The 9684-nt window shown below is 40.9% G+C and overlaps 1 long non-coding RNA gene across 1 annotated transcript; it reads left to right on the forward strand.

Annotated features, from left to right (window-relative positions):
• The first annotated feature begins 2325 nt into the window (after nucleotides 1-2325).
• On the forward strand, nucleotides 2326-5609 carry LOC311154774. The gene is made up of 3 exons (XR_014616220.1): nucleotides 2326-2403; nucleotides 4799-4859; nucleotides 5519-5609. It is a non-coding gene; the product is annotated as an uncharacterized lncRNA (long non-coding RNA).
• The last annotated feature ends 4075 nt before the right edge of the window (nucleotides 5610-9684 follow it).

Consider the following 9684-nt stretch of genomic DNA (forward strand, 5'->3'; position numbering starts at 1 on the left):
CAGAAGTAACAGGGGAAAAGGCAGAATCTGTAACTCTCTCTAGATTAGAAGACTTTTTTTGGCATTTATGCATGTAACTGCTTGGCTCTTACTTAGTCCTTACAGCTCTGTGGTTCCTGCATCTCCCTTTCTTCAATCCAATAAAATGAGCATGGTGAAGCATTTTTAGAATTATTAGTCACATCTACAAACACCTTCATTGTGGTTTATCCCCAGTAATGAATCATTCCATAATTATTATTATGGAATCTCCAGAAATTGGGTCTCCTGCCTCAATTCCTTCCTCTATTTCATTAGTTGCACTTTACATTATTTGGTGGCAAAGTCTTTCTTCTCCTGATTATAATTTAGGAACCTCACCCTGAAGACAGGGGTAACCCTTCTCAATGTATTCTTCACTCTCAAACCATGCTGAGAAGAGTGAAGAACTTCTCTTCAACATAAGAATTAGTCTTATGACCAAATTCATGTTCTGTAGGCAAAGGAACAGGGAGAGAAGAGGGATTTCTTCAAAGTCCTCGATCAACAGCAGGGTCCAGAGCAGTTTGGCACTTAGGAAAGAAGTCAGTTCTATACAGACTGATTCTACTCATTAATGAGTAGAAAAATAATAGGGAAAGCTCTTAAAATCTGAGTTCATCTACTGACATGGCACCTTTGGGGTTTTTTTCCCCTAAGCTCCTGGGATTCAGTATCTTTATAGCATTTTAAGTGGTCAGTGCAAAACACCAGTTCATGGTGAGCTGCTCCTCTGATGCTGGAGATGCTGGGATGTTTGGTCATTGGAATTCAGCGATACATTCTATTAGCAGCAACAGGCATTTGTATGTGGGTGTGCAGAGCTGTTGTGTCCAGCAGGAGGGTTGACTGGGTAGAAGGAGAGGAAAACAATCTTTTTGTGCTTCTGGTAAGTTTCCATAAGTGGCTCATAAGTGGATGGAGTTTGTTATTTGTGGAGCAGTGGCTGCTGGAGAAATGCCGTGGCAGCCAGTTCAGCCCGTGTCTCACAGCAGTACATGGAAAAGGCATTATCTCATTTATTTCTGTCAGGGATTAGGGATGTCCATTCTCCCAAGGTTGAATTTGCTCTTCATTCTCATCTTCGTTTTCATTTCATCGTTGAAAGATTCAGCATTGCCTGTGGCACCCTTGTTCCCTGCCTCCCTTGCTGGCAAAGACACGGCATGGCAGAGCCCTGATCCCAGGTGTTGGTAAGTGCAGCTGAGGGCATATCCACTCCAAGGACAAGGGGCCAATTTTTCGTTCATTATCTCTGAAAACCTACAAGGAAAAGACCAGAACCCACAAAAGGTGCAAAACTGAAGAAACTTTGCTTCTGTTTTAGGCAGCTCTTCTGCTGTATCCCAGGCTTGCTACCAGCAGTTCTGCGAGTGTAGATTGGAATGACATTCTTGAGGGAAAAGTCATTACTTTTTTTTCCAAAATAAATTAAAAGGCCTTTTATCTTTTCTTAGTCAGGAGACAAACCTAACAATGAGAAGTTCTAGGTTTTGGGAGAGAACTCTGAAACTCTTGATTTTGAACTTTTTAAACTTCCAAATCCATCTCCTGAGGATCCAATAAACAAGTGGCAGTAAAAGTTTCTGATCAAAGAGATGCAATATGTGGTTAATTTGAAAACAAATCCTTGTACTTCAGATGCTGGACTCTGATTAAACCTGATATGATAACAGTGGTGAAGAAACCCTGGCTTCATTTCAGCCAACACGTGGAAGGGTTTGGAAAGCATTAACTCATAGCTGGAGCCCACAGGGAATATTGAGCCTTTCTGCCTCCAATGGTGCTAATACATTTTTTAGCAGAAGAAACAGCTTAATTTGACTGTTATCTTCAGAGGCTTAGGCAGGAATTTGGTCTGAGAGGACTGCACAGGTTTCCTCGCCAGTGTTACTTACTGTGTTTTACAAGTCCATGGCCCAGGTGTCTCCATCTCCTGTTTACAGATGATCACAAAGATAAATTAAACATGGTTAAAGCTGTTAAATTCCAGTGTCCCCTCATCACACGGCAAGTCATGAACTCTACCAAACAAAAAAAAAAAAAAAAGAAAAAAGGAAAGTGATCTGAAGTGCATCTCTTCTACTAAAAGCGTATCGTATTTTCAACGAAAATACTTTTTATTATGAATTTTTGTACCTGTTTATGAAAACTGAACTGAAATTGTAAATTCTATAAATGGTAACTTAAAATAAAATCTCAGTTCCAAAACCAAAAGAGATGCATTTAGATCATCAAAAATTTTATTTCATGGAATTAAGTAAAATGCTCCTCTAAACATTTTTTTCCATCTTTCTTCCAGGAAGAGGAAATTCTGCAAATCCACTCTGGACTCAGGAAACAGAGGTAGTATCAAGCTTTCTGAGCTGAGAGAAAATACAAAAGGTAAAATACAGTGACATCCAGACATGCTGTGCTCAGTTCCTCAGCTTCCTTGGAAGATGCTGCTCTCATCCAGGTCACAGCAGTGGGACTGGATGCAGAACACTTTAACCAAAAGGCAAAATCTACAAAAAGCAAATAGACACAAGCATTTAAAAATTTTTAATATCAAATGCTCTTTCTGTGTCAATACATTAATGGCTGGAGTGTTTCCTTCACATTTTCACTGAGGAAATATTTGGTTTTTTCTGATGATTCATTAAGATTACTGCTTCAAGAACTGACCAAAGGTGAAAGGATTTGTTCTGCCTTTTCTAATTCATCTGCTGAGCATGGTTGTTTCTAGAAAACTTGCTCACTGAGTAGCATTTTCTTTGCTTTATTACAGTATTCTGCTCATTGGACTATTTTTGCAGCTCAGTCCCTGGTATGAGATTAAAAGTTTTAAGTGACATCTAATGCCCTGTTAAGTTGCTAAGTCCTGCAATAGCATCTGGAAATTATATCTCTCTCTCTAGGTGGACTCTTGGAAGTGAATTCACTATAACTGTAATTCCCCCTTTACTTTCCTTCCCAGCCTTATCTCCTCTGAGACCTGACAGGCAAAAGTAAAGACAAGTTATGAGACAATTGATATAAAACCTGTGTCCATGTAAATCCAAGTCACTGCACATAAGAGGAAGGAAAATCAAAATTAGAACAGTACTGGCAGCTATGTGATAGGAAGCCTGGAAGGTTTTTTTTCCATCTTGCATTGGAAGCATAAAACAAGAAAATTGCAGGTAATGGGAATTTTGATCCAAGCAACGAAAACCAGAGATGTACAGGGGAGAGAAGAGTGAGACTGAAAAATTAGTGAATAATCCTATTTCTCTGTAAGGAATTAGCTTGATTAATACTACAGAGACAGAAGTTATTACGGTTTGTAAAGGGCCAACCTGTGGACAAGTGTTTCAAAAGGAGCTAATGTCAGACAAAAGTCATGCCTGAATCTTTGCATCAAAATAACACTTCCATGTTTATACCTCAGAGTTACTCATTAAAGTTTGCCAGCATGTTTTGTGTGGGTCAGGAATAACAATTTCAGGGAGTTTTGTTACTTTAACAGGCATGCAGCTAAAACTGCCTGGAGAAATATTGATTATAGATTGCTGGTTATGAAAAGGTTTAATAATTCTCATTCTTTATGTAATATATTATTGACTATACATTCAACCCACACCAAGGTGGAGCAGCTGACGTGGCTGAAAGCCACTTGGATCCCAGCTCTGAAATGGAGGGAAGGATTTGCATCTAATCCCCTGCATCTAAAACAGAAAACATTCAACTTCAGGAGCCCGGGTTGTGTTGGAGGAAGCTGGGACATTACAGTGCTTGAGGATTTTTATTATGGTGCTGCAGGGAGCAGTGCCAGGCTGGGTTTGCCTTCTCACTTTATCTAAATTGTTCTACAGAATTAAGACCTGCCCTGTCTTAGTGCAGGAGTAGTAAAATCCCAAACATGCAGACCTCAGTATAACACAGCCAAGCTCCATGTAAAGACTCTCAGTAAATCAGCCTGGCTGCAGCCAAACCACATGTAAAAGCAAGCTGTGAAACAGCCTCAGCATGGCCAAACCACATGTAAAAGCACGCTGAAAGGCACCCCTCCACACAGCCAGATCGCACACAAAGCCACGGAGCAGAGCACTCGGGCTCTGCGTTTTTGTTGGAGTAGCTCAGTGCCAGGGAGAATCCCACCACAGCAGCCACCTTCTCTCCCACCTCGGGTTTGAGCAGGCAGACAGACCCACTCCCAAGTCTGAAGTCATCAGGTAGGAGAAGTGGCTCCAGAGTTAAACACGGCGTAGTGGATTTAGGATCAACCTGATCTACATTTGAAAGAGTTGAACCTGCAAAAGGATCAAGCCCAGAAAGAGCAAAAAACTAATTTTTTCTTATCTGATTCAGACAGAACTGGTATTGCTGAGTGATTCCCACTAATACATCCTACTAATGTCCCTGACCACTTAGACGAAATCAGTCAAGAGCCAAAAAAACCCCCACCTGGCTCCTGTGATTAATCTTTCCATCTAGAAATGAGCACAATGCAATTAGTAAGTCCATTTTCACTTGTCCAGACTTCAAAAAGCCATTTTATTAGATGAGAGGAAGAATTATGAGAATTGAGCCTCCAGGTCACCCATGTTTTGGTAACTTGCCATGCACTGAGATTTTAAATGGCTTTTTGTTACACATTTCATGTACTGTCATCCCTGTAATTCATTATTCATTAATGATTTGGGGGGCTTACAGACTTTTTCTCCCAGTGAGACTCAAAGCACTTCACAGAGGAGCCCAGTATCATTGTGTGCATTATACAGAGGCATGAAGTGACCTGTCTGGTGTTGTTCAGTAGGTCAGCAACAGGCCTGGACCTGGAACCTGCATCTTCTGAGCCCACATTCCACCTACTGAAGGTTGGTCTCAGTTATCTGCTGCAGAGAAAAGTCCCAAAAAGGGCTGCAGTTTCTTGCTCCCCTAACAGAAATCTGGTGAAGAAGCCCTGTGTGGGGCAGTGGGTTTCTGACATCAGTACAATTCCAGCTCTCAGGGGGCCAGCGGAGGATTGTGCTGGGAAAGCTGATCACAGGAGCTGGTGGAGGCACATTTATGGGCGTGCTCAGCCAACAAGGGCTCCTTTGGCTTTTCCCTTGCACTGCTCTGTTTGAACATGTCGCTGTTTAATATGCCGGGAGGGAGTTTGGGAACTGACTTCTGTAGGATAATCTGGGATTCTTGGCCTTTGGCACACGGCACGGTTCTTGAAATCAGCGTCACAGCTTCCCCCTGCATAAAGCAAACAAGGCCTGACTGGCTAAGGTGGAGAACTTGAGCATATGTATAAGTTGAGGCTTTGCCTAGGGGAGAAAAATTTTGATTCTGTGTAAGAGGGTATTAAGCTACTAAAACCACTGTTAGATTTAAAAATTATTTAATCAATAGGCTTTTCATTTTCCATTTCCAGTCCCCTGGCTGAGCAATCTGTCAGGATATCAATGCCATAACTTATTTACACACTTTGCTAAATCCTGCAAATGCAAGATTTGACATCTCATTTTTCTCTTACTCATTCCAGGCTCCCCTTTGCAATCATGCCTGATTGAGCATTACCAGGAAATCAGGAATGTGGAGCCAGACTGGTACTGAGCAGTACAAGCTAAGGTGCCTGGCTGCTTGCTCTGTTCTATTCCCAAATATGAACTATGGACAGCTGAAGAGAGGGCTGAAGAGAGCAAGTCTTGAAGCATGATTTGTTGTCACACCTTTTCTACTCCTGTGGAGAAAGGAGGACATGAATATGATTAATTAATCTCTCTCCATCTCTGACACAAGCCGGTACTCTGGGTAAAGGACTTACAATATTATTATTATTGTTGTTGTTGTTGTTGTCATCATTATAATTATGGAAGAGTTGCTATTTAAAAGCGGAACAGAAATTCTCTGCAATATCTTAAAAGGCCCATTATTGACTCTATGAAATATCACCCACTATATTTATCATTAACATATGACACACTCATGCAAAATATTTTCTCAGGAAAGTAAAAATACTCAGGGAAATCTATGAAATAAAACAGTCCTGGGTGTAAAAAGTGATTAGGAAAAGGCCAGTGACGTTTTAATTATTTAGCATAGCAACAATTCTGACTAGAGGGAAGAAACAGAGAGCAGGGTAACAAGTGAGGGAGGGGAACTGTTGTTGTATGGAATGGAAATCCTGAAGGGAGTTTGCCATTATTTGAATTGGGTTTTTTATTGTTTTAAGAACAGGAGAAAAAAAATCGAGAGGAAAAATGCACAAAAGTATTTTAATGTGGAAGATTTGCTTTTCCTGTCTGTTGTTATATTCTGTTATATCTGTATGTGTGCTTCCACGTCTCATTATCTGATGGTCTTTAAGAAAATATGAGAACTTGAGAACAAAAAGCCAAACAAAGCCCACATTTGCTCTTGCTAAATTTTATCTCTTTAATATAGAAGGATAATCGTGAATATGTTCAGTGTGCTTAAATATACTCCTTCTGTTTCTCAAATTATAATTAGCTTTTAACAATCCCCACCCCCACCAAATCAACATATACAAGTATTTTCCTCTGCTTTATGAAGCTAAAGGCTCTGCAGAGCATAAGGTAGATTCCTGTCTCCCCAAACACTTGTCACTTCAGTACTCCAGCACATTGCTCTGGACAGAATTCGTTTTTGCCACTTGCGATTCAGTGGGAAAATCTTCCCTGGACCTCAGCAAAAGCCCCAAGCCTGGGGCTGATTTGGCAAGGTCAGGCTGAAAACATCTCTCCACACTTACTTAGAGCAAGGCACGGCTCAAACCCTGCTTTGTCCAGCTGTCAGAGGCCTGAAGTGGGAAGTAGCTCAGGCACAAAGACGGAGAGATTGATCAACTAGAAATACATCCATCGGAACTTGGGGGCTGAGGTGTCTCGGATCCTCCTCTCCAGGCTTTTCAGCAACCATCCCTGCCAGAAATACAACAAACACCCATTCTTTTATTAGCCCCTTTGGTATCTAATAAGGCTCTGTTTGACAGCTCCAGCTTCTGGATTCCTGCTGCAGCAGCCTGCTCCTGCTTGTATGCTCTTAAGATAGGAGTCCGTGGGGGTGGGACCTGTTAAACACAGAAATACTAGGAAAAATGGGCTCAGAAATGTCCCTCTTCAGTGGGAGGTGGGAAAGAAAGTTCAATTGAGCTACTCTACTGCTCTCATGAATCCAGGAGAGAAAACCCATGAGGATAACTTAGGACTTTAGAGAGAGAAAATTTAGGAGTTCAAAGTCACTGTGTCTGTTTGAAGGCAAGGCCAGTTCTGTCATGCCTTGCTCACCTCTGACAGATTCAGAAATTACGGCTGTACCCCCCACAAATCCTGAAATCTGGTAAAAGGTGTGCAGAGCCTGATCACCAGTTCTTGGGCAAGAATTGTTCAGCCAGCACTGAGGAAATTTTGTTTCCTGATTTGTGAACTGAAAAGATGAATTTGGGATGAAACAGGAAATCCTATGAAAACCCATGTGCAGAAGATTTTCTGACTGGCCGCAAGAGGCTATCAAAATCGGAGCAAAATTTTCCTTCCATCTATGCTTTCTTAAAACCCACAAGTGCCAGAGCATAACTCAGAGCTCTAACTTGGAAAATGGAGAGATGCCCTGAACTTTGAGTCAGGAGCAAGAGAAAAACCAAAATTATAAAAAACTGTGGTTAGGAGTATTCTTCCCCATTTAAAAACATCCTAAAACCATCAGTGACCTTGAGACAGAGAAGTTCTTTTCCCTTAAACTCTCCAATTTCTCAGCCAGTCTTCAGTCTTTAGGGTGTGCCCTATGCCTTCATCCTTATTTCTTGAACAATCTGATCTATCTGCCTTTGGGGCAGATAACCTCAAAATGTTGGCACTCCGGGAAAATTGAATGGATTTGCTTCCAGAAGGGAAATTTGCCCAAACAACAAGGAAGTGCTTTTGAATGTACTGACTAATTATCCCTGCTTCTTTTTTAATATATCTTGCATTGTTTCATACAGAATTAGCACATTTCCAGAAGTATTTAATGATCCCATTCTTATTCTTGAATGATTTTACCTCGAAGTCTGTAACTTGGGTATTGGGTACCCCTGAAAACAGTTGGACCCAAGACTACCAGCTGGTTGGAGACTGCTTTATTCTGTGTGTCTTACCACCAAATATTCTGGGAAGGTCACTACCAGACCCACGAGACATAAGGGAGAGCTTTGAAATCTCTGCTTCATAGTGGTATTCTTTATAGTACTTCCCTTAGTGGCAAGCTTGCAGCAATGTTTTTTTAAAAAAAAAAGGTAATTAAGACATTACATCAATCAAAGAAGCTAATCAGAACAAAATGCTGATTTCTGTCTCCTGTTCTGTTTCTCTTTGGATGGAGAGCAGTTGCTGATATGTGCGCTGGACTTCTAATCCTTTAATGGGGGCACAGGCTTTTGAAGACTCCCTCTCAGAGGTGCTATTACCAAATACATGCTTCTAATTTAACTTCTCATGCCATATTACAGTAGCCTGAAGCAATTTTAGGTGTTGGGTTTGTGAGAAAAGCCCAATGTTGATGTTTATCAGATGACCTTTTAAAGGGTAATGTGGGGGTTATCCATTGGCATATGTAGGTGACTTTTCCCAGGCATTTCTTCCCGCTTTTCAAAATCCCATCTATTTTTACCCGAATTCAGCCAGGTACCTTTCATCTCTGGAATGTTTATGGGCATGACAAAATGAGACTGAAACAAAGCATTTACTCCTTCGGAGTAATTTCTATTAGAAAAGTCAGGAAAATTTTCCTGCATGCGTATCTAGTGTCAACACAAAGATATTGTGGATAAACTCCAACTTTCTTTTAATTTCGACCCTTTCAGATATTTATAGCAGTTTTCCTTTCCCTCCTCTGCTGCATTGTCCCTTTTTGCAAAGATTTCTTGAAAGACTGTGGAGAACTGACTTTTCTCTGTGAGATTCAGCTTTTAGTGACCTTGCAGGGATGTCCTGCTATGAAGCTGCTGAGAGACAGGGATTGGAAGAATCCATTATCTGTGCTACAGACAAGGACAGAGGACAAATCTCCCTTGATGTTGTGCCTGTGAGAGCATAATTTTTGCCATTTTGGAAGCTCAGTATTTTCCTCATGGCTCGTTGTCTTGGTAGAAAGCAGTTGCTAATGTTTCCTTCAAGTCTCTGAAAATATATTTCTAACATGTATTGTGTTTTGTTCTTTTTTCTTTAGCTCTTTACAGACTGAAGATCTTTCAGTTAGTGGGTCTCAGCACCATCAGCTGGTACTGCTTAAAGGGATGCCATGGTAAGATTCACTGCAAAGCATGGGTGGAGATAAAAAGGTGAGTGTGGTGCTTAAATGTGAGCCAGAGAAGTGGGTGATGAGGCAGGAACTACAAACCCTTTTAGGGGAGGAAACAGGGCAAGGACCTTATGAAGACTTTAGGTTTTTTCAATGAATTGGGACTTTTGTTCATGTAAGTAGTTTTTATGACTCAGTATTTTGAGGTAAGGTTACAGCCTGGACTATCTAAAATAAATGCATCTTGGAGCAGTTCAATATTGAGAAGCTGATGATATTTTAAGTTTTTCTTCCCCAGATTCATAATTTATTATTGGAAAGTATTAATTACTCCTCTGCCACCAACCATCCAAGTGCTGAGACATGCTTAGGAGATACAGGTGAGAAAAAAACTCGAGACTCAAAATTATG

The sequence above is a fragment of the Fringilla coelebs genome (genome assembly GCF_963513975.1).
Source record: "Fringilla coelebs genome assembly, chromosome: 6".
NCBI lineage: Eukaryota > Metazoa > Chordata > Aves > Passeriformes > Fringillidae > Fringilla > Fringilla coelebs.